Source organism: Aptenodytes forsteri, unplaced genomic scaffold (genome assembly GCF_000699145.1).
Source record: "Aptenodytes forsteri isolate BGI_AS27 unplaced genomic scaffold, ASM69914v1 Scaffold120, whole genome shotgun sequence".
NCBI classification, from domain to species: domain Eukaryota; kingdom Metazoa; phylum Chordata; class Aves; order Sphenisciformes; family Spheniscidae; genus Aptenodytes; species Aptenodytes forsteri.
In genome coordinates, this window is record NW_008795938.1 from 1743406 (window position 1) to 1764903 (window position 21498).

Here is a 21498-nt window from a genome sequence, read left to right on the forward strand (position 1 = left end):
CTGAGTCTCCGCTGCGTGGCTCTCTCCCCTTCCCCACCCCTTCGCCTGCCGCCTGAGTTTCTCTTTCTGTTTTTTCCCCTTCTGGTGTGCGGAACGAGACCGGGAGTTTACGCTTAGGCCTGCGCTGAGAGGAAGGCAGCCAGCGATTTGCGAAGAAGTGACCGTTGAAAAAACCACACGTTTTGGGTTTTATTTTTGTCTTCCCTAAGGATGGTGGGGAGGATTGCAGAATGCCGCCTCGCAGGAGGCAGACCTAAAAAGGCGCCTTAAAATGAACCCACAAAGGCGGCAGTCCCCCCCGCCCCAGCGGGTGAGATGTGTCCGACCTGGGGGACGCTTGCTGGAGCTACTGTTACCGCTAATGTCCGTCTCTGTGGGTGCAAAGAGGCCGCGTCGCAGGAACCGAAACACCCGATGCAGAAAGCGCTGCCAGGGCGAGGGATTTCCAGGTGGACATACCGAGCTGGAGTGACTTTTAAAAACAACCCTTTTGGACGAGCACGGGGGAAAATGCTGATGGTCAGGTGAAGGGTCCTTCGCTGGAGGCTGATGCTCCCCACCGCCACCAGATTTACTGGAAATATTTTAATTGTGGGTTGTGAAGGAGTGTTTGGAGAAAGAGAATGTCCTAATCTGAAAGATTTTCTGGTGTTCCTCTGTACAGGTAAAACTGTGAATAATCATAGCACAGGATAATAGTGAAGAAGCATTTCTATCCAATGAATTAACGATGTCTTTTTGTACTCACATCATTTTGCTCCTCGGTACTTGGACAAAAATCCCTTGATTTCTAGAGGAAGCCTTGCTTGTCTGAGGACTTCGGGCTTCAGCCATACAGTTGGACACAGCTGTAAATAGCCTGTGACATACAAACACACCCTTTCAGCTCTGGACGGATATTATTTGCACAAAGGGATAGTATCTTACACCAATGCGCTTGAATCTTTCCAAGTCTCAGGGTTTCCTGAATGATGCTGTGTCTTTAATACAGATTTAAAATGCCTCTCTCAAGCTTAAACAACTATTAAATCCGTAATGTTGGATGAATCAAAATCGTTTTACAACTGCATGTGTTTTTGTTTGAAAGTACAGAAATGAAGATGGCACTGGAGAATACGGTAATTCAGTACTGGAAATACTAATATCTAATGGGTACATGCTCACGTAAGTTTAATGGAGACAGAGTAAACCGGGCTCTGAAAAAAATGTATTGCATACCTTTGTTCCAAGTTAATATAAAAGGTCCCAATCCTGTAATTCTTTATGCATTTACAACTTCGAGTTAGCCATTTGAAATAAAGGCAAATAATTGGTGTAGTAAATGAAGTGTGTTCATAAGTCTTGGCGCTTAATTTAATACAGTGCAACTCTGTAACTCAAGGGGGAAAATACTTCCCTTCGTAATAAACTAAAGTTTAATGGACTGCCTATTTGGAGTTCACATACCCATATGTATGTGGACATAGACACCTATGAATTCACAGGAAAATGTGATTCTAAAAGGACAAAGTTGGCCCAGGAATACTACTTCAGTCTACTTCTAACTGATTGTTACCAATTCATGTTGATGGAGTCTTTCTGTGATTTTAATTTATTTATATAACGATTTTTTTTTTCTTAATTGGTGACTTAGTGTGTAAATAAAATGTAAATACTGAAATTTTCCTTTTCAAATGCCAAATACGGTTTAGCTAGTACAAACATCATGGTAAGACACACCACCTATTTGATTACTGTTTCCATCAGAATTTTCCAGTGAGAATGTCACTGCACCATGTTATGCTTTTAAAATCCCATTCAACCAGAAGAATTTGTAGAAATGGCTATTTTGCTGAGTACTACGATGTTATTACCTGCACAAGAAAACAACTAATTTAAGTCATTAGTTGTTTTGGAAGGTGGTGGTGTAACACACATGCACAAATCAGGATTTTTTTTTTTCCTTAAGGGAAATTAAGTATTTTTTATTCCATTAGATAGTACTGTAATCCACTTTTTAAAGGAAAGATCAAATTCTTCAATTGCATTCAGACAAGTAGTTCCTTGTATTCCTGTTGTCTTCAAATGTCCACTCACAGCAATTTATTGCAGAATGGAGGCTCGCTACGTTCCTAAAAAATACTTTAGTATGCATGGGGTTCATCTCATTATGCCTGAAATGGCTAGAAAAAGGGATAAATCAAGTATTTCAGAATATTACCTGAAAACATATCAAGATACTTTAAACCTTATTTCTGTTCCAGGCCTTAGTCATGGGGTGGAGGTAGTCCTAATCTGTATGGGAGGAGCTATGCAGTCATACAACCATGACTGTGGCACACTAAGGAGCGTACACTGCACTGAACAAAGCTGGTGGCAGTGCAGATGAGGGCAAAGCTCTCTGAATTCTCCTCATAAATCCACACCTCTATAGCCCTGAAAATGAACTGCAAGTTTCAGAGTAAAGCTTTAGAACCTAATTCTATTCCCTTTGATGTCAAGGGAGAATGTGTCTTTTGCCCTAAACAAGTGACTGGACTCCTATAAATCTAAGGTATTTGTACAGTCAGTTATTTTGAGTTTCTTGTTCTTCAAGGAGTATTTTAATGCTACTTTAAAAGGCAGGAATTAAAGATCTTCATGCAGGCAGTACTGTTTTTAAAATGTATTTCTCAAGCAATTTTCACAAAATATAGGGTAAGTTGTAGATACCTCTCTTACTGCTGTTTACAATTGCGTACTAGGATAAGCTTTCTAGATGCAAAGACAGTATGTGTGTGTACACTATTGAAAATAGTGAAGAGACGTCTTTGCCCTCTTCATTCTGATGTTAATTTCCCTGACAGCTACATGTTGTTACTCAGCTTCATAAATTATGGACAGTATGTAATATTACAGTGAAAATACACCTGGCACCAATGTTTTCTTAGAGGTGGCTGCTTGTCATTTGATTTTTTTCTGTACAATGAATGGAAAATGTATTGTGCTTTTCCATTTTTGTCTCTTTAAGGACTAGTATAACACACAGGTACCTGTCATTTTAAGTTGTTAATGGGATGCACAAACATTGTTATATTTTACCTTTCAGTAACTTATAGGTAGTATATGTGTTTCGGCAGATTTTTTAAATAAATGTGATGTGTCAGTAAAATAAAAAACAACATTATTATTGTATATTTTTTATATTTTTTTCAATAATTGAAAATAACTTTCCTATAAAATTCTGGGAGTTCATTATCTGAATGTAATATAGTAATGCAATCATTAGTTATCATCCTCAATTTAAGTATTCAAATTATTTAGAATCTGGTGGTAAGGCTGGACTACAACAGCGAGTAGGAAGAATGTAATAATGAATGCTGTATGACAAGTAATATAAAGTTCTGTTCTTTGCATTGACTTTAGTTCACGGGAGCAAATAATAGCACCACATAATTAATTCACTGGGGAATATTCATTGTGAGAAGTAAGCAACCTAAATATCAGATGAGGCCTTCAATGGTACAGGTAAAATAAGGAAGCCTGCAGATTGAGGAGTAAAGTAATTGTATAGTTACTTGCTCTAAGCTTACAACTTGATGGTGACTACTGATTTTTTTTTTTTTCCTGGTAAGCCAGATGGAGGTAGTATTTTTTTCCTTCTTCTAATTACTTAGCATAATTTACTGACAAGAATTTAATATGAAATGAAATAATACTTTTTCATTTTTTCTAAGTGACAAACTTGCACTAACTCTACCATGTTAAGAATGTGCTTCTGTTTGTATGAAGACATGATCTGAATTCTATGGCAGGTATCTTTTAAAATGTATGCTTGTGAAAAACAGTTCTCTGTGGAGGAAAAATGATGGAAGACAAAGCTCTAGTACTTTCATTTGAATGTTACAGTCAGTTCTTATTATGCAAGGCACTAGGGATTCTGAAAAAAGTTAAATGACAATGTAAAACATAATTTAGACTATAAAACATATATAACAATAAAATACATTATACAACAGAAAAACAGGTCAGTGGTAGATTACTCTGCTGGACAAGTAGACTGTCCCAGTATTGTTACATTGGGGCCGTAAGAACAGACCTAGTAACAATTGTTTTTGTAGGAAAGAAAAATGATCAGTTACACATTGTCATTGAAAGAAATCTGAAATCTGGCTAAAGCTGCTCTTTAGGCTCTTTTCTGTGGATTCACTGTTGGTGAACTTCAGAAAGGAAGCAGGTACCATTCCTGCTACAACTTCCTTAACTTCCCACAAATTCTTTTTCTTCATTTTTCTTCCCTTTTTTTTTTGTTTTTAATTTGCTCCTTATGTAACTCCATCCTCTCAAATGTCTTGTTTTGGATAGGCACTGGGAAAACAACTCACTGTCATGTTTTATAACAAAGATACAGAACTGCATGTCAGTTACATAAGAAATCCTGTGTACTTTCATACAAGAGCTGTGAGGGCCACTGTGGTTTATTTTGAGAGATAAAGATAAAAACATTCGGGCAATTCTGGCCCCCCCCCCAACTTTTTAAGGTGTAAAGGTAAATCAATACAGCTTCATGGGCCAGCAAGTCAATGTGGACATTCATCTTCTGGCAAAGGACAGAAGTTAAAAATTGGCCTTAAGGACTGTTGTATTCAGCACCAGCCGAAAGCCATACTTTTATGGATTTCAGAAATCTTGCTACATCGTATCATGCTTAAAATGCCTTGCCACTCTGTTTTTAATGAACTTGCCAGTAAAAAGAAGATTTAAGACAGAGATATGATTATCTAAATCTTGTATGTTAAAAAAGCTTCTTGGGCTTCAGCTTTTAAAAACTGCTCCTTTGAAAGAAAGCAGAACTTTTCCATTCTTCAGATACTGAAGTGTTAATCATCTCAGCCAAAAGAGTCAATGGCTACCTATAAACTAACAGGTTAAACATGCCTGGGACTGTTCTCTGGCATTGAGGCTGGTAGCCACATAATGTTTCATGCCTATATTATTAAACCCTTTTATTCTTCAAAACAGGACAGTCACATGCATCTGCTGCCCATTGGGAATGGCTCCTGACTCACACAAACTCCCAAACTGTGCCCAGGAATTGTTTGGGAAAGCGCTAGCTGGCATGCTTTTAGCCTACGCCGAGGTCTGTTCAAACACTTCAATACACAACTTTTAGACAAATTATTTCCAATGTCCGTGAATGTTTTGTGGTGGTTTCATTTAAACAGCATTTTACAGACACACCTAAAGCGGTCTCCTTGGAGTGATTAGCCAAAAGGAAGGTAAGAGAGAACTGTGGTCCCCCACCGAGAGATGAATCACGTTCGTATTTCCAATTCTTTATTGAAGCAATTCATCACCTAATTTTTTATCCAAAACCTGACAAAAGAAACTTGATTGAAATTTGGCTATCAAGTTAGCTACTTGTTCATGTGAAGACATTTTTGAAAGTCCTATACGGTAGCTAAAACAGCCTTCTAACCTGTAGCAGATGTCCCTTTTTCTTTTAGACATCCTGTGGCCCTTATGAAAGGGTGTTACAGTGAGAACAGGAACAGAAAACACACATTGTGCAATAAAATGAAATAAACATTAAGTAACTTCTGCACTCCTTTAAATTATGGTTGTTAACATAAATTTGTAACGAAAATAACTTCTGAAGTGTAATTTATTGATTTTAAGATAAGAATGGAAAAGGAGTGAGGATAAATACAACATCATTGGGTATTTTCTGAATGCCGAGTATTCCTCTTACAACTTCTTTTTTCAAAAAAAAAAAAAAAATTCCATTTTGTAACTGGACACGTGTTGGCAATTTGCTTCTCAGTGTGGCCATAGGGACAAAAATCAGTCCATCTACTTTGTCAGCACTTCAGAAGATGTATGCGTGCTCATTAGTGAGCCAGAAAGCAGTATTAACTTGTCACAGATTTAATTTCTCACAGACTTGCAATGCCATGCATTCTGAAGCACAAAGCCTTTTTTTATTTTTTTTAACCTTTTGACGGGGACAGTAAGTGGTCCAGAAAATTGAATTGTTGACCTGGAGAAGCAGCATAGGCTTTTACAATGCAATTAAATACAAATAAATGTCTCTGCCTAGGTGGTGCAACTTGGTTGCAATAGAAAAAAAAAAAGACTGAAAGAAGAATATACCTTTTAGGAATGGTTAGCATGGAATTCTCAACTAGCCATAACTCAAAAATTAAGTAAAAATGATCTATTTATGAAAAATGTCCTTTTCTGTACCATGATGTATTTAAATTCTAGTTTTTGATGTTTAAATTTCTGTATTTGTCCTCCCACTGTTTTAAAATACCTACATGACTTCCCTCAGGTTCCCTGAACATAATTCATCTTTGAAGAGAAGAACAGCATTGAAAATCTTGGCCTAAGAGGTATATATTTGGAGAAATAACAGGATAAGCATGAGCAGTTTTCTTGAAGTTTATAGGTAAATGGAAATTATTTACAAATCTTGACTATAATGAAAGAACACTAGTGTGCACAGCATTGTTAATTTATGTTGATTTATAGTTTTGGGTTACTACTGAACATTTTGTAGACTTGCCAACTTTCTCTACTGTATTCCCAGTAACGATTGCAATCCAGTGCAAGTACTCATACGAAAGATGATATAGTGACTCTCCTGAACAGGCTGCAATATGTGTACTTGTGCTTTTGCTAGTATGTTTTTCACGCAGGGTTCAATTCATTAAGGTGGCCTATCATCCATAATTTGAGTTACTACTGAACATTTTGTAGACTTGCCAACTTTCTCTACTGTATTCCCAGTAACGATTGCAATCCAGTGCAAGTACTCATACGAAAGATGATATAGTGACTCTCCTGAACAGGCTGCAATATGTGTACTTGTGCTTTTGCTAGTATGTTTTTCACGCAGGGTTCAATTCATTAAGGTGGCCTATCATCCATAATATTGCTGTTAGATAAAACATATTACAGCTAGTTGTCATAGACAGTGCTCTTTAAAATCACTGTAAGTAGTTAAAATTTCTGGAAAAAGAACAGCCTCCACGAGACCATGGGTACATGTCACCACCCAAAACAAAGACACATGTGGGTGGCACATGTTTTGTTGGATATTTGAGGATAGGCATGTGTGAGAAAAAAGATGTAAAATGCCATAGAAACAGATGCAGAGAAGACACAGAAACCCATACACAGGCCTGAGCAATCACTGGTAATGTAGCTCTAAGAAAAACGTAGCAAGAGAGATTCAAGATGACTATCAGCTAAAAGGGACTTGAGACTGACTGAAATTTTCCCATGGTTTCAGAGGAAAAGAACGTATGCACAATCTTTATAAATAGAGTGCATCAAACCATCTGATGCCATCATGTATTTTTTCTGACAGACAATGCACTAGCCATTCAAGTCAAAGCAGGTAAGAATACATTTCCAATTTCAAAGACAGTTGCCTTCCAAATAGATCCATAAAATACAATAACATGGCAGCATTCAAAATACAAATTTTCCTGACAGGAAAATATATACACATGCATCATAAAATATTTTTTATACTTTCATTCACTAGATTTTTTCCTGAACTTACTCATTACTTTCATACCATGGTTCCATTGCTGTTTCCCCTCACATCCAGACTTAAGTCAGTCTTTGGGTTTACTCCAGGCTACACTAGTGATCACTCTCTTCTGGTCAAAGTGCTTGTTTCTCCTGCATTTTCTTGGGCAACGTTTATCTTTTCTCTGCCATTAGACTGTGTTTTCCCTAATATTTTGGATTGTTTCCTTCTTACTTGCTCCCAAAGATAGAGGAAGCATATAAAAGCCCTTACTTTCCTTCTTTTCTTATTTTGACTCGTCTTCATTGGCAAAAATCATCCAAAATATGAATCTCTACCCATTTCTCTTGAAGATCCACTGGCTTAAGACTATCTCTCTATAAACAATGATCTTACTGGTTTTATTTTTTCTGGTAATCGTGTTTACAGACTAGTCAAATGCTCATAGAGGCAAAAGAAGAATGTACTATGTCTTTGAGTAGATGGTGAATGTAAAACTTGCTTTGGTCAGTATGCCGTTTTAATACTATAAAAAAGGTATTTGTGTTTAATAATGTTTGGATAAAAAAGTCAGTTAAATAAGGGATAATCCATTGGTAAAGAGATTAATTGTAAAACCCATGCTATAAAATTTATACTTATAGTGTAGCATAAAAAGTACTTACATGAAAATACTGTTTCACAAAAGTTGTTATATATGTGCAGACTTGAAAATATCTGTTTTCAATTTTTTCACACCTGCTTTCAGAAACTTCATTTAGACTACAGAGTGCAAATGTTTCATTTTTTTATTTAAAATGTAAACGTTGTGCTGCGTTTATGATTGTGAATAACTTAGCATATTGCTTATACCATGAAAACTTGGATGTTGCCTTGTAATCTTCAGAAGTACTGAAGTTGACTGTCCAGCCTAGGGTCATGTTAAGTAGAGATGTACAGGCTATGTATTTTGATGTTACTCTCATCTGAGTTTTCCTTAAGAATGCAGTTTCATGAAAAATTGGTCATCTAAACAAGTACTAATAGAAGTTGATTCGAAACAGCCAGCATGGCTTCACCAAGGGCAAGTCCTGCCTCACCAACCTAGTGGCCTTCTATGATGGAGTGACTACATCAGTGGACACAGGAAGGACTACAGATGTCATCTATCTGGACCTCTGTAAGGCCTTTGACACGGTCCCCCACAACATCCCTCTCTCTGAACTGGAGAGGTATGGATTTGATGGGTGGACTGTCCACTGGGTGAGGAATTGTTTAGGTGGTCGCATCCAGAGGGTAGTGGTCAACGGCTCAATGTCCAGATGGAGATTGGTGACGAGTGGCGTCCCGCAGGGGTCCGTATTGGGACCGGTATTGTTTAATATCTTCATCAATCCTTATGGTTTAAGGAGTTCTCACATATGCCAAGCATTTGCTGTCTTACTTCTACAGCACTTTGGCAATATTTCATCTAGCCTTCAGTGCTGTTCACTGTCAGTGTTCATTGGTCAGTGGATTAACTGCAAGATGTATTGGATAGTTTCAGTTGAACATAATTTTTTGAGACCTCAAATGTATAATATAATGTCTTATTCTTTCAGTTTGATGATGGCACATATGATGTTGATGCTGGATGGTACATCTAGTCAAGGAAGAAGTATTAGGTTACAAAGCCAACCATATCCTGGGCTACATCAAAAGAAGGGTGGCCAGCAGGTCAAGGGAGGTGATTCTGCTCTGGTGAGACCCCACCTGGAGTACTGCATCCAGCTCTGGAGCCCTCAGCGCAGGAAAGACACGGACCTGTTGGAACGGGCGCAGAGGAGAGCCACACAAATGATCAGAGGGATGGAACTCCTCTCCTGTGAGGAAAGGCTGAGAGAGTTGGGGTTGTTCAGCCTGGAGAAGAGAAGGCTTCAGGGAGATCTTATTGCAGCCTACCAGTACTTAAAGGGGACTTAGAAAAAAGATGGCGGCAAACTTTTTAGCAGGACCTGTTGTGACAGGACAAGGAGAAATGGCTTTAAACTAAAAAAGGGTAGATTTAGACTAGATAGAAGGAAGAAATTTTTTACGCTGAGGGTGGTGAAACACTGGCCCAGGTTGCCCAGAGAGGTGGTGGATGCCCCATCCCTGGAAACTTTCAAGGTCAGGTTGGACGGGGCTCTGAGCAACCTGATCTAGTTGAAGATGTCCCTGCTTATTGCAGGGCTGGTTGGACTAGATGACCTTTAGAGGTCCCTTCCAACCCAAACTATTCTATGATTCTATGTTTGTTCTGTTTTTTAAAAACTAGATTCATAAAGGTAAATGCAGCTTTTTCTAGTCCACTTGAATTTTGAATGGGAAGCATCAGGTTTTACTTTACAGTTAGTCATGATATTCTTATGATTCCGTTATCTAAATCTTCCCATTAATACCAGCTAGAACTTGAAAAGTGAGAAAAACGCTTAGTATTCCTATATTGTTGATGATTAACTCAAAAATATAACATGGCCTATGGGGGAAGGAGTGTCACATACATATTTTATAGCCTGTCTGTGAGGCTTTGTTTCATTATTATGAACATTGTGTTACACTGCATTCTGATGACCTTCATAGTGTTATGAAGTTAGTATAAAACTGCGTAACTGTTGAACATTCAAGATCTATCAAACTGATTTTTCTTAGCAGTTACTTACACCTTTTTTCTCCTTCTCACTCCTTTAATAATCTTGCCTCCCAACAATAAAAACAAATGTGTATATTTAAATGAAGATTTTTCTTACCAGGCCTGTACCAGCTTTGCCCTCTTCTAAAAGCAGTTCAGAGATGTCTATATGAGACTTCTTTATGGTTGGTGTTCTTCACATGTAATAATTTGTCCAGTTCCCCAAAATTTCATTCAAAATGCTATATACTGATACCAAAATGCCTGAAATAGAAAATTTCACATGTAATCTCAGGGAAGTTATTAAACTGTAATAATCTGACTATAGGAATACAACTACATGTTTAGGTAGTTGTAGAATAATAACTAATTATTGCCCTTAGGAATATGTTTTCATCAGCAGAAATTTAAAAGACAAGTTCTTAGAACTGTGTATGTACCAAGCAAAAAGTTACAGTGCTATTAATCTAATAAGTTTCCTCCAGCATACACACTTCCCTTTGATTGCAAAAACATACTGCAACTTTTTCTTAAATGCTATTTTTGGTTATGTGTTAATGTAGAGCTCAAGAAAGGTTCTGGATTGCTAGCTTAGTGCACTGAAGTCCATATTTATCCGCAAAAACAAACAGTGCAGGAACAATGATTAAAGCAAACTCCTGGTGCTGTTTCACTGGTGCGCCTCAGAGAGACCACCATCAAGGTTATAATGTAATTCAATCTCTCATATCTTTCTCTTGAGTATGTGGACTCTCCATATATACCATATTACCACAGTATTATCACTTATACTACTCAGCTGGTACTTAGGAGTAATTGGGCAGACAAGAAATGTTATTAATCATATAAAATACCACGTTACAAACATTAATTTGGCTTCCCATAGACAATACCCCTCCTATTCACCTCATTTTATGCTTCTTATTTGTTTATTCTGTGTGGTTTTGGTTTTCTTTCAAGTTTCAGAGTTTCTCAGAGGAAGTGGGCTTGGCATTTTATAGTTGCCTGGGAAGCACTGCACATGCTTATGATTCTAGAGAAATATTTTTAGTATGATGGAAAGCTCTCATGTTTATCAGTAATAGCTGCTCTTAAACCAGCTACTTCATGAACATTTTAACTGCCCTCAGTTTCCATCTGTCTAGGTGCAGATCAAAGAACCCAGTTCCTCACTTTGTTGAGAAATTATTATGGGCGTCTAAATCAAAGATGCCACAGTATAATCTGTTAATAGCAAAAAGTATTTTTTGTATACACTGACGTTTTAAATCGATCCTAAAGAACACAATCAATATTATCTACGACGCTCCAAAACATTGGTGTAACCAGATGTCTGGAGAAGCCCTCAATGCCCGAGCATGTTCCCGAGAACTGCCCGTGGTGGGTCTCAGCCACTCAGCCCCCGGTTCTCACACACTTTGTATGGAATCTGGTCGAGTTATTTGCGTTTATGCTCAGGACTCCCGTTAGCCAAGCCTGTTTGTTACACCTCTTCTACTGAGCAGCTTTTGGCTCAGTACGTCAGATTATATTATTATTTGCACTACAGAAAGCCACTGGACTCCTGGCTGAGCGGCACCGCCGGCTGCCCCCGCGGTGGCCGCTTCCCGCGCCTTTGTCGCTCCAAACCCCTTCTCCCATCACCGCTCCCGTGCCCTCCCTTTCTTCTTTCCTCCCAGTCCCGTTCAGGTAAACGAGGCCTGTTACGAGCAGCCACTGCGCCAGTGAGGAGGAAAGCTCTGATGATGCTGGAAGGAGAAATCAAAGTGGATCTAAAAGCTCCCAGAGCGCCCTGCCAGCCCCAAACACGCTACCGGGGTGCCGCCTTGCCTCCTCCCTCAAATCAGGCTGAGTGGAACTTGCCCACGCAGGAGAAAAGAGAGAAGTGCGCTCAGGACTTTACCTCAGGTTCACCTCTTTTAATTCATAGATCTGCTCCTCGTACCTTATAATGACTGCTTATAGCTCTTCTTTTGAAATTCTGTCATTAATTTTATAGCGAATAATTAACAATGTGTAAGTAGATTCCCCCCTTCCCGGGTAATGGAACAGTCCGCTGGGTTCCTCGGCGCCGACGCTCAACTTTTAACCCCTTTTCTGCCAAATCCCATAGAAGGTTATTTCTTCAGAGACTTGGATCCTCTCTCAAGCTCTGCCACACTTAAACACCACAGACAGGTCAGGGTTGTAAGAACTGTCTCATATAGACAGTGTGAAATGGGGGAAACGACTACCGACTCTCAAGATGGACTTAAATGCCATCAGGTACAGTCATCCAACATGTTTTCTTTTTAGAAAGCGTTGTGGAAATATGTCACAATGCTTAAATACTGATTGGGTAGACTTATATTTTCTTTCCAGTTTTTCAGTGGAGAACTTTGTAGACACTGCATGGCACCTACCTGCCGCCCCAGGCCAGCAATCTCCTCACCCCTTGAGATAGTGCATTGCCCTCAGTCAGTGGAGAGCAGTTGCTCCTCTCAGGTGAGCTAAGTTGCCTTTCAGAAACAACTTTTTTTTCTCTTGAGCAATAACTGGAGACATGGCGGTGTCCTGACCTGAGACCTGGGGTCCTAACCTGCATTTCTCAATTTAAGCACTTAAGTGTCTATAGTAAGATGGTGTGGATTTTGATATACAGGCTTTCCCAATTGTAATTGCTGAGGAATTAAAGAAGATTGTAGTAAATGTACTTACTTTTTAAAATAATGTAATGTGAGGGGTCATTTAGATGAAATTTCTGTTTCTTCAACTATTCCTCCATTTCTCTATTCCTGCTTCTCCACAACTTAAAGTAGCAATTCAATCCCTGAAAAAGCTTCAGTTATCTTAAATAAGAGCATGTAAAAAAACTATTGACTTCTTATCAGTTATTAGTCTCTTCAGTCTCTTGGCTGTATTGAACACTAGAAACCCCATTTCCCTTCCTCAGATTGTCTTCTGGGTTCACAGCAGTGGATCTCTGGAGTTTTCCCTGATGTTAATGGCTGCCATTAAATGTTTTTCTTTCAATATTTTCCATCTTTGACATCTTTTCCAGATCAGGGTTCCTTCTTTGGACCACTCTTTTTCTTTCCATTCTCTTTTATTCTCCAATTCCCACAGGATGATATTCAGAACCTTACTGAACTGTATGGTAAGAGCCATTTACATTTTTTAGGAAGAAAGGGAGGCATATAGCTTAAAGTAAATGCAGAAGAAAATTGTTACTTTTACTGCAAGTTATTAAATTTATTAGGCATGTGTTGGTAGCAGGGAACATGTGGAAAGAGTTCTGGTAGAAGAACTTCTGCAAGAAGTTCGTGTCCCCTGTGCTAGTGCAGGAGAGTTTTTTCCAGAAGCCTCCTAAGTTATATGAATGGATGTATGAATTGCAGCTCCTAGATGGCTTTAAGGCCAAGCAAGGTGAGTTACTTGTGCTGGTGTCCGACAATTCATGAATATTGGTATCATATTTCTTATAACAAACTAGGCATTAGAATATTTAAATTTATTACAGCTGTATAACTTCTTGTCTGAAAAGTGTTTTGCACATTTGGTTTATATTTCAACATTAGGCCTAGTTTTCTAATCTAGAAAGCACACATGGTGTACAACTGCAACCACAACCCTTAAAAGTAAAAAGAGAAGGAAACCGTTTTGCAAAATAACAACAATAAATGGCAAGATTTTGTTTAATACAATGCATATGAAAAATGTCTGCTTTTGCTTAGAGAACTTGGGCAAGTTTAAAAAAAAAAGGGTTAACTAGCGTACTGTATTCAGTACATGAATACATGTGAATATTGTTGTTTGCTTCCCTTCAGTCAAATGTAGGTCTTTCCTTTTCATATGAGGAAGTGTTCGAGCACTGGGAACTTTTGAAGTGGTGGTTGATTCTGTTGACCTCCTGATCCCCTCTCCAATTAGACTCCAGAAAAGACTTCTTTACTCTCACACTACAGCCTCACAGATGGCTATGATTCTTCAGGGTTTGGGGTTTTTTTGTTAAAATCCACAGCTTGTTTTTCTTCCTTCAGAAATAAACAAGGAGATAATATAAACCCTTTGTTTCTACTCTGGGTTCGGTCTTTCAGAAGAGCCATAAACCTTTCCTTGTAGAAGGCACCTTGGCCGCCTTTAGTTGATATTTAAGGTTGTCCACACCAGTGCTTTTTTGCAGTGCTTTAAACTGAATGCTCCTCATGGCATCTGTCAGCTTCTGTCTAGTTCTTACGTCAAGAAATTCAGTATTAGGATTATATTTACAATAAATGTATTTAAGTATGGAAATAACATAGCTAGGTCAGAAAAAGAACTCCAAACTATATTGACATGCAAAGAGAGAAATGACACCCTTTTAATAGTTGAAATCTAGTTCGGAAGCATGTACACTAAAACACCCCAGTCCCAGTAAAATTTTCTGAATAATTACCATGTCCTTCTAATGTCCCTGAAAATATCAATATAGCTTTAAAATTTTGTCTCTGTTAGAGATAAAATTTGTTCTGGAACTCAGTTTTTCCTTTACCACTTCGTTAGAGTTACTGCTTTAAAGTTGCGAAAAGGAAAAGAAGTGTTAGAAGTCTTCCTCTATTATTTGCATTTTTACCCCAAAGACATGTTTTTCCATTACTGTCTTCTTCTTGTCCTTGTTTCAGGGGTTGAGCAAATTATGTCCAGTTGTTTTATTTCCCTAAAATAATCACACCAATTTTATGGCTCCTTAATTTACAAGAAATCCATTATTTGTAGTGAATGTTTACTCCGAATAACATACAGGGAACAGGTTCTAATTTTCAACCTTCAAGCATGGAATTTATGGCATTCAAAAATATGCTGATTGTTTCGGTCCAGAATGGTAAAAGGTTAAAAAAGGTGATGTACCCAGAGCTGCTGGGCCGTTTTTTTTAACATCTCTGATCTAACGTTCAGTTTAGTCTCCTATCTGAGAGTTAACTGATCTCAGGACATAAGGATTCAGATAGAGCAGGTAATGTGAAATCCATCAGTTAGGGCATTCAGGCGAGAACCTGCTTTCATGCTTCTGAAGTTCAGATACGTTATGTGCGTGTCTGTGGAAAGTGACGGGAAGCGAGCGTATTGCCGGGTGCTGTTCGCTGCAGCCGGGTCAACAGAGAGCACGGCGCCGGCCGCCGGGCCGCGGCCCCGGCACGGCCCTCCAGCACTTCCCGTCTCCTCCCCACTAGATGGTGATAGAGGAACAGCTCCGGCTTCCCTGTTTGAAGGACAGCAGGTTAGTCTCCTGTGGGCTAACAAAAAGCCATACGTCCTCACTCGTGCGTGGTCTCTTAGATGTAAGCGGACAATTAAAAGTACTTTCAAACAAACTTCTTTCCTGTTTTGTAGAAAGCGCGGTCTATGATAAGATTATAAAGAAGGATGAACTTTGTCATAGAGAGGAGGTATTTGAGTCTGAATAATTAATGTGTAAATATGTGTGGTGATAATACTAATGTGCAAAACTTATTAGGACACTTTGGAGGAAGGTATATTTAGAAATTTGACATTCTAAATGGCATCAGTCATAATCTTTTACCTAACCCCAAAAGAATGGCTTAATTCAGCACATAGCAATCTATCAATCCATATGGCATAAATGATTCCATGGAAGGCCTTAATTATATCAGAGAGAGCAGTGTGTGGAACTGCTTTTCGTACAGGGACTTGGGTATGTAAAGTCAGCAGCAGAAGTTGGAGCTATGAATATATTTAGAAAGGCAGGTACTTGTATCAAAAAATACATGATACAAACATTAGGCAACTGGATGTTACAGAGCTGTGGGAAAGTAATGGTACATATGGAAAGTAACTGGTAACAATTCAAAGTCTCACACTTCTTTCTCACACGTGGAACTTCAGTTTCTTTAAAATAAACATGCAAAAATCCTCTTCACTTGAGCAGTTTTATAAGTGTGGGCTGCTTACAAAAGATTTACTCTACAGGTCTTACTCCCCAGTAGTTTTCCTGCTTCCTCTCATCCTCTACATGTTATCTAAGTGCTTATTCTCAAGGCCTGGTACTTCTAAAAGGGTGTGGGTTATCTGAGATGCAGGCTACACCCATGAAAATATAACATATGGTATATAGGAGCATTGGATAATAAAGTTAGTTTGGAAAGCTTGAGTTTGAGGCCAGAAAGACACAAAATTACTGCTATTTTAATTAATGTTTTCTATAGATAACACTTTGTGACTCTAAACCAGATTTTAAAAGGTTTGTTAATCGTTGGTTTACAGAGATGCTAAATTAATTGCTCAGAGTGGTTAAACTAACTGAACAGTAGCTTCACTCCCTACACTGAAAAATTTGGATTGGGCTTTGCAGTTTTCCTTGTCAGCATCCAATTTTATTTTCTGAAATACTAACAATTGTTGAAAACATCCTGGTTCAAGTTGTTGCTATTAGAAATAGGCAGGAAGTGAGACATTTTAGGAAATAAGAGATCTTCCAGTATGGATTTTTTTGTTATCAGTATGATTATTAACATCAGATACCAACACATCCTGTCTGAACCTTACCAGTTCAAACCTTCCTTTTGACTTTCTTGAGAGGTACCTTGATGTTATCTTTCATCCTGTCCTACCGTATCTCTTACGATTGTTCAAATGTTCTCTTCACAACAGTGATAATTATTATCTCATCTTTACAGGCAGTAAAATGGCTTTTTCTAGAGAAATCTATAAGCACTTTTCTCTACTGGTATTGCCCTGAGTAGGACCAGATGACATGGTGATAACATCTCCACCTTGCCTACACTGTAGCCTCCACTGTTAGAAACACCAATAGAGTTGCATTAGTGGATGGAAAACAAACAAACAAACAAAAATCCCATACAGACATTTCTTTAAGGTTGTGGCATGTATTTGCTGGAATTTCTACATAAAATTTAATTTCCCTTCTTACCTAGACTGATACAAGTGGTCGGACATCAGCTACTGCAGCATGATCGTGTCCACCTTCTTACTCTGGGAACATGTATATTTTAACACATTTTTTCTAATGCCCTACTTAGTTCCCACAGTCATTTCTGCTTCTAATCCAAAGTTGCTGTCTTCATTTTTACAGCCTACCATAGTCTTGCATTTGAGAAAGAGCATTTCAGGAGACAGCTAGATACCCTCCATTAAAAAACTACAGGTAAAATTAACATTCCACAGTCTCATCACTGAAGTAAATGATTTTTGGAACCACAGCTTTAGATATCAGATTTCCAAATTTGAAACAGACAGATTTAACATAGAAAAAAAAAAAGTGGAAAACTAAAGTGTACAGCAGGTACGTTAACAAAGTGGTAAAGCAACAGCATTAAAAAAGTAATCAGTGTTAAGCAAATAAGTGATTTTTCCATCTTTTAATTATGTGTGTCACCTGCTGCCAGATTTGGGCTTGTGCCAGGAGCTAGCTGGTATTTGAAAGTATATTTAGTATAATGTAAGAAAGGGTGTAGGAGCATTCTGTATATTAAGAGTGAGGGAGAGGTGGGTCCAGGAGGATCATGTGTAATAGAAAAATGAAGAGCTGGGATATACCTAGAGTGGTCCAGAAGATTTGTGAAACACGATTTTCCTCTAAAAAGCCAAGTTCAGGCTTCCCTCTCTACCAGTATTTATCCATGTGTCCATTATTTCTATGTTTTAGTATTGTTTCTACCAATTTCTCTGCAGTGAACATCATACTTTCTAGGCTGTAGTTCCAGGTATACTGGGCAAATTGTTAACAATAATTTCATTTGATGATGATTATGTTGTGATATGGGAATTATGGGAGTTTTACAAGGTGGAAAAAGAAAAACTATTTAGAATTTTATCTTGGAATAAAGCAGGTAACATCATTTCAATTACAGTGATGAAAATAATGGCTTTACACAAAATTTTACACAAATGCATTAAGAACCAAGCCTTAGTCAACTGCATTTAGTGGTAAACTTACTAATCAACATGATATTTAAAATTGAGGTTATTTATCATAACAGATAGGAATACTGCCACTCAGGACTAATACCTATTTTATGCTCTTCTGCAATGTGATTTAAGTTCTGATTTTTAAGACTGGCAAATGTGAATTGTACTTTCTTAATGTATTCTTACAAATTCTATAAATACAACTATGAATTCAGTATTCTCATATTATGTCTGTTGTTTTATATCTAGCTGAGTATTTGCGTGAATGAACAACCTCTCTGTGATGTTTCTCTCTTAAGTAGACTCAGTGCATGCCATTGCACACATCAGTTCATAGAATCTGATAATCTATTGATTTTACAGTATTTTCAGTGATAAACACACACATATTCTTTATTTCCATTTTGAACCAAATCACTTATTTACTAGTACTTCTGGGTAGCCTTGACATACTAAATTTTTCCATTAAAAAAGAAGAAATGGATTACACTGCAGATAGAGGTGTCTATAAAATAACTGTGTTGTAGCCTCTCTGTGATATTGCTGAACTGGCCACTGGAGAAAGGACATCCCTTGTTTCAGACCCAGTCACTGTTGTCTGTTGTGTTTACAGTGTTACTGTAAAGCTTGGAATTTTCTTCCCAACATTTTGGGAAGCATTTTGGCTGGCAATTTCAAGTATCTGGGAGCTGTATAATATCAGATTTCTAGTTAGAAACATTCAGCTTTGTGAATGAGAGCCATATTCATGCTACAGTGCTTCACTCATGTCTGATTTTCAACCCTTTATGTGCCTTCCAGTCCTTTAACATGAGCTTCCCCTCTGTCCTTTCACAGCTTCTTGCCGCTATTGGCACTATCAACTTCTCTTCTTTAACTCCTGGGATCTGGCTCATTCATCCATTTCATCTCAACTAATTTCCAGTTTTCTAGGCTGAAGTATGGAATCTGTTTCCTAATCCTCATTCTTGATTGTCAAAAAATCTAGTGAGTTTGTATGAAAAAGAATATACATGTTGTTGTTTATACTAGTTACTTGTTAGTACAGAATGCCAGCAGTCTTTACTGACAAATACGAGAGTTAGAAAACAACCCTCTCATCCAAAATAGTTTACAGTATAGATAAACAGCCAAGGGAAGAAGGACTGAATGAGAAAGAACGGGAAAGGAGAACAACTGAGCAGTTCAGTTCAATCCTTATCTTGTTATAGTGTTTGCTCCCTGTTTTTCTTTTTTTTTTTCCCTAGATGCAGAGTATTTGTTTTCTCTTACTGATTTGTGAACATTTCATTGTGAGGGGATCTGACCTTAGATAAGGAAATTAAAGAGGAAAAAAATCCTCTTTTTAAAAATGCAGAGTATTTTGTTTTCTCTTACTGATTTGTGAACATTTCATTGTGAGGGGATCTGACATCAGATAAGGAAATTAAAGAGGAAAAAAATCCTCTTTTTTCTATTAGAGAATTTAAGAGATTTGTGTAGCAAAAGAAATGCAAATGTATTTAGCAAGTTATTATTTTGATTTTGGAGGACTAGTCTATAGATGTTAGTACTCCAGACAAATCTTATTTCTACAGATTATTACAGTATTCAAACTTGGGAGTAGAGCAGCAGTTACTTTAGTGTTCACTATGAGATTTCCATTTTTTGAAAGAAACATACTCTTTCAAAAAAACTTTTTTAGGATTCATGTACACTCCTAAATTGTGTCAGTTTCTGCTAATATAACTTAGAGCAGATACATTCTGGTAATAGTGTCACAGGAAAGGCTAAAAACAGTTTACAATTGTCTTAAAGCATCATTTATAGTGTGTGCTATGCGCCAAATGGGTAAGACTGCAGATACTAGATCCATGGCCAGGACATATCCAAAAGTGTTTCTATTTAGTGTAGTTTCCATACCAAGACTCTTATGTAATCACATCAAAATGATGAAGAAAGCTTCCCCCAGTAAAATCTCAGGGAAGGTTAATGGTGCAAATACTGCCTGCTCTCCTGCAAGGATGAATCACTCAGTGGGCATAGTACAGCCTCAGCTGGAGCAAAGAAGTTTAATTTGCATACTGCATGCCTGCAGTGATGAACAGCCCTCAGAATTTGGAAGAACAATGCAGTGTGTCTTTTACCCAGGGAAAAGCTTATTTGGAAATTGTATTGTTACATTTTAGTAGCTACTATGGACAGTGTGATTCCTCTCTAGTCTGATCAACAAAAGAGCTTGTTAAATGCTAACATACTGCTTTAATTTCTATTTCACTGGCTAAGTGCGTATCCTGCTAGGGAATCTTATGGCTTGAAATGTGGATTTTCAGAGAAATTTCTTGCTCAAAATTGTGCAACCATTTAATTTTCCTAAGTTTCCCTAGGACTCTGAGTAACTGTTGCTTCAGAAGTAATAGATATACTGTGCTATTATTACCAAATCATATTATTTACCTCCTAGAATGTTCATAAATGATTAATTGAACAAGACACAAAAATAAATAAATTAAAATGAACAATACATTACAATAACATTCAAATTAAGGTACACTGTCTACAAAAGATCCATTCTAAATTATGTTAGTTAAATATCTTACTAAAACAGTAATTAAAGGAACACTCAAAAAGAAACAATGGACTTAAAAGATTTTCTTGTTGGACTGTAAATTATCTTAAGGGAAATGAAATGGAAGTGTAACAAGGCTTTTGAAATTGTACCAGCCAGTCCATTAATTGTTGCTGATATATTTTAGAATTACAGGTCTATAAAACAACTTCAAAATATTTTTTTTTTCCTAAGGTAACAACGTCATAATAATACAAATATATTTTGATGCTGGGATAGGTATTTGGTGATGGGCTAATAGTGACATTACCATAGCTTGACATCTTCCCGGCATTATTGAGCTGTTGAAAAATTGTGCATCTAAGATTTGCAGCAGACATTTTCTCATTTAAAAAAGTTCTATTACCCTTAATATTTTTTTTTATGTGAATGATTTGTTTTAGTGTTATGAGTTTGCCAGGTTTAAAAAACATGCTAACATTTTGCACTGTTTGGAAACCAGTCAGTAAAGCACACATTTGTGCAGCGAGAACAAAAACAAGTTAAGCAGATAAAAACTAACTGTCCAAGATTAACTAAATTCAATTTAATTTAGGACTGAGTTTATATTTTATTTACAAACCACCACATTAAGTAATTTCTTCTAGTATGGTATACTTACGCAAAAAGTATAAAAGAGCTGGAAATCTTATTACCTTATCAAGATTATGATCTGTTTGGCCTAATAGTAGCTTCATAGAATAAGTCTCATGATTGAAATATGAATATAGAACGTTAAACTTTATTAGGAAGGACATACAGAAGAAGAGGAGTAAGATACTACTCTGCTTGCTCTGAGAGGCAGAATCTGTCAGGAGATAAACCTGTTTAAAGTCCACAGTGGCAATAAAAGAGAAAAATAACAGGTGCTTTCAT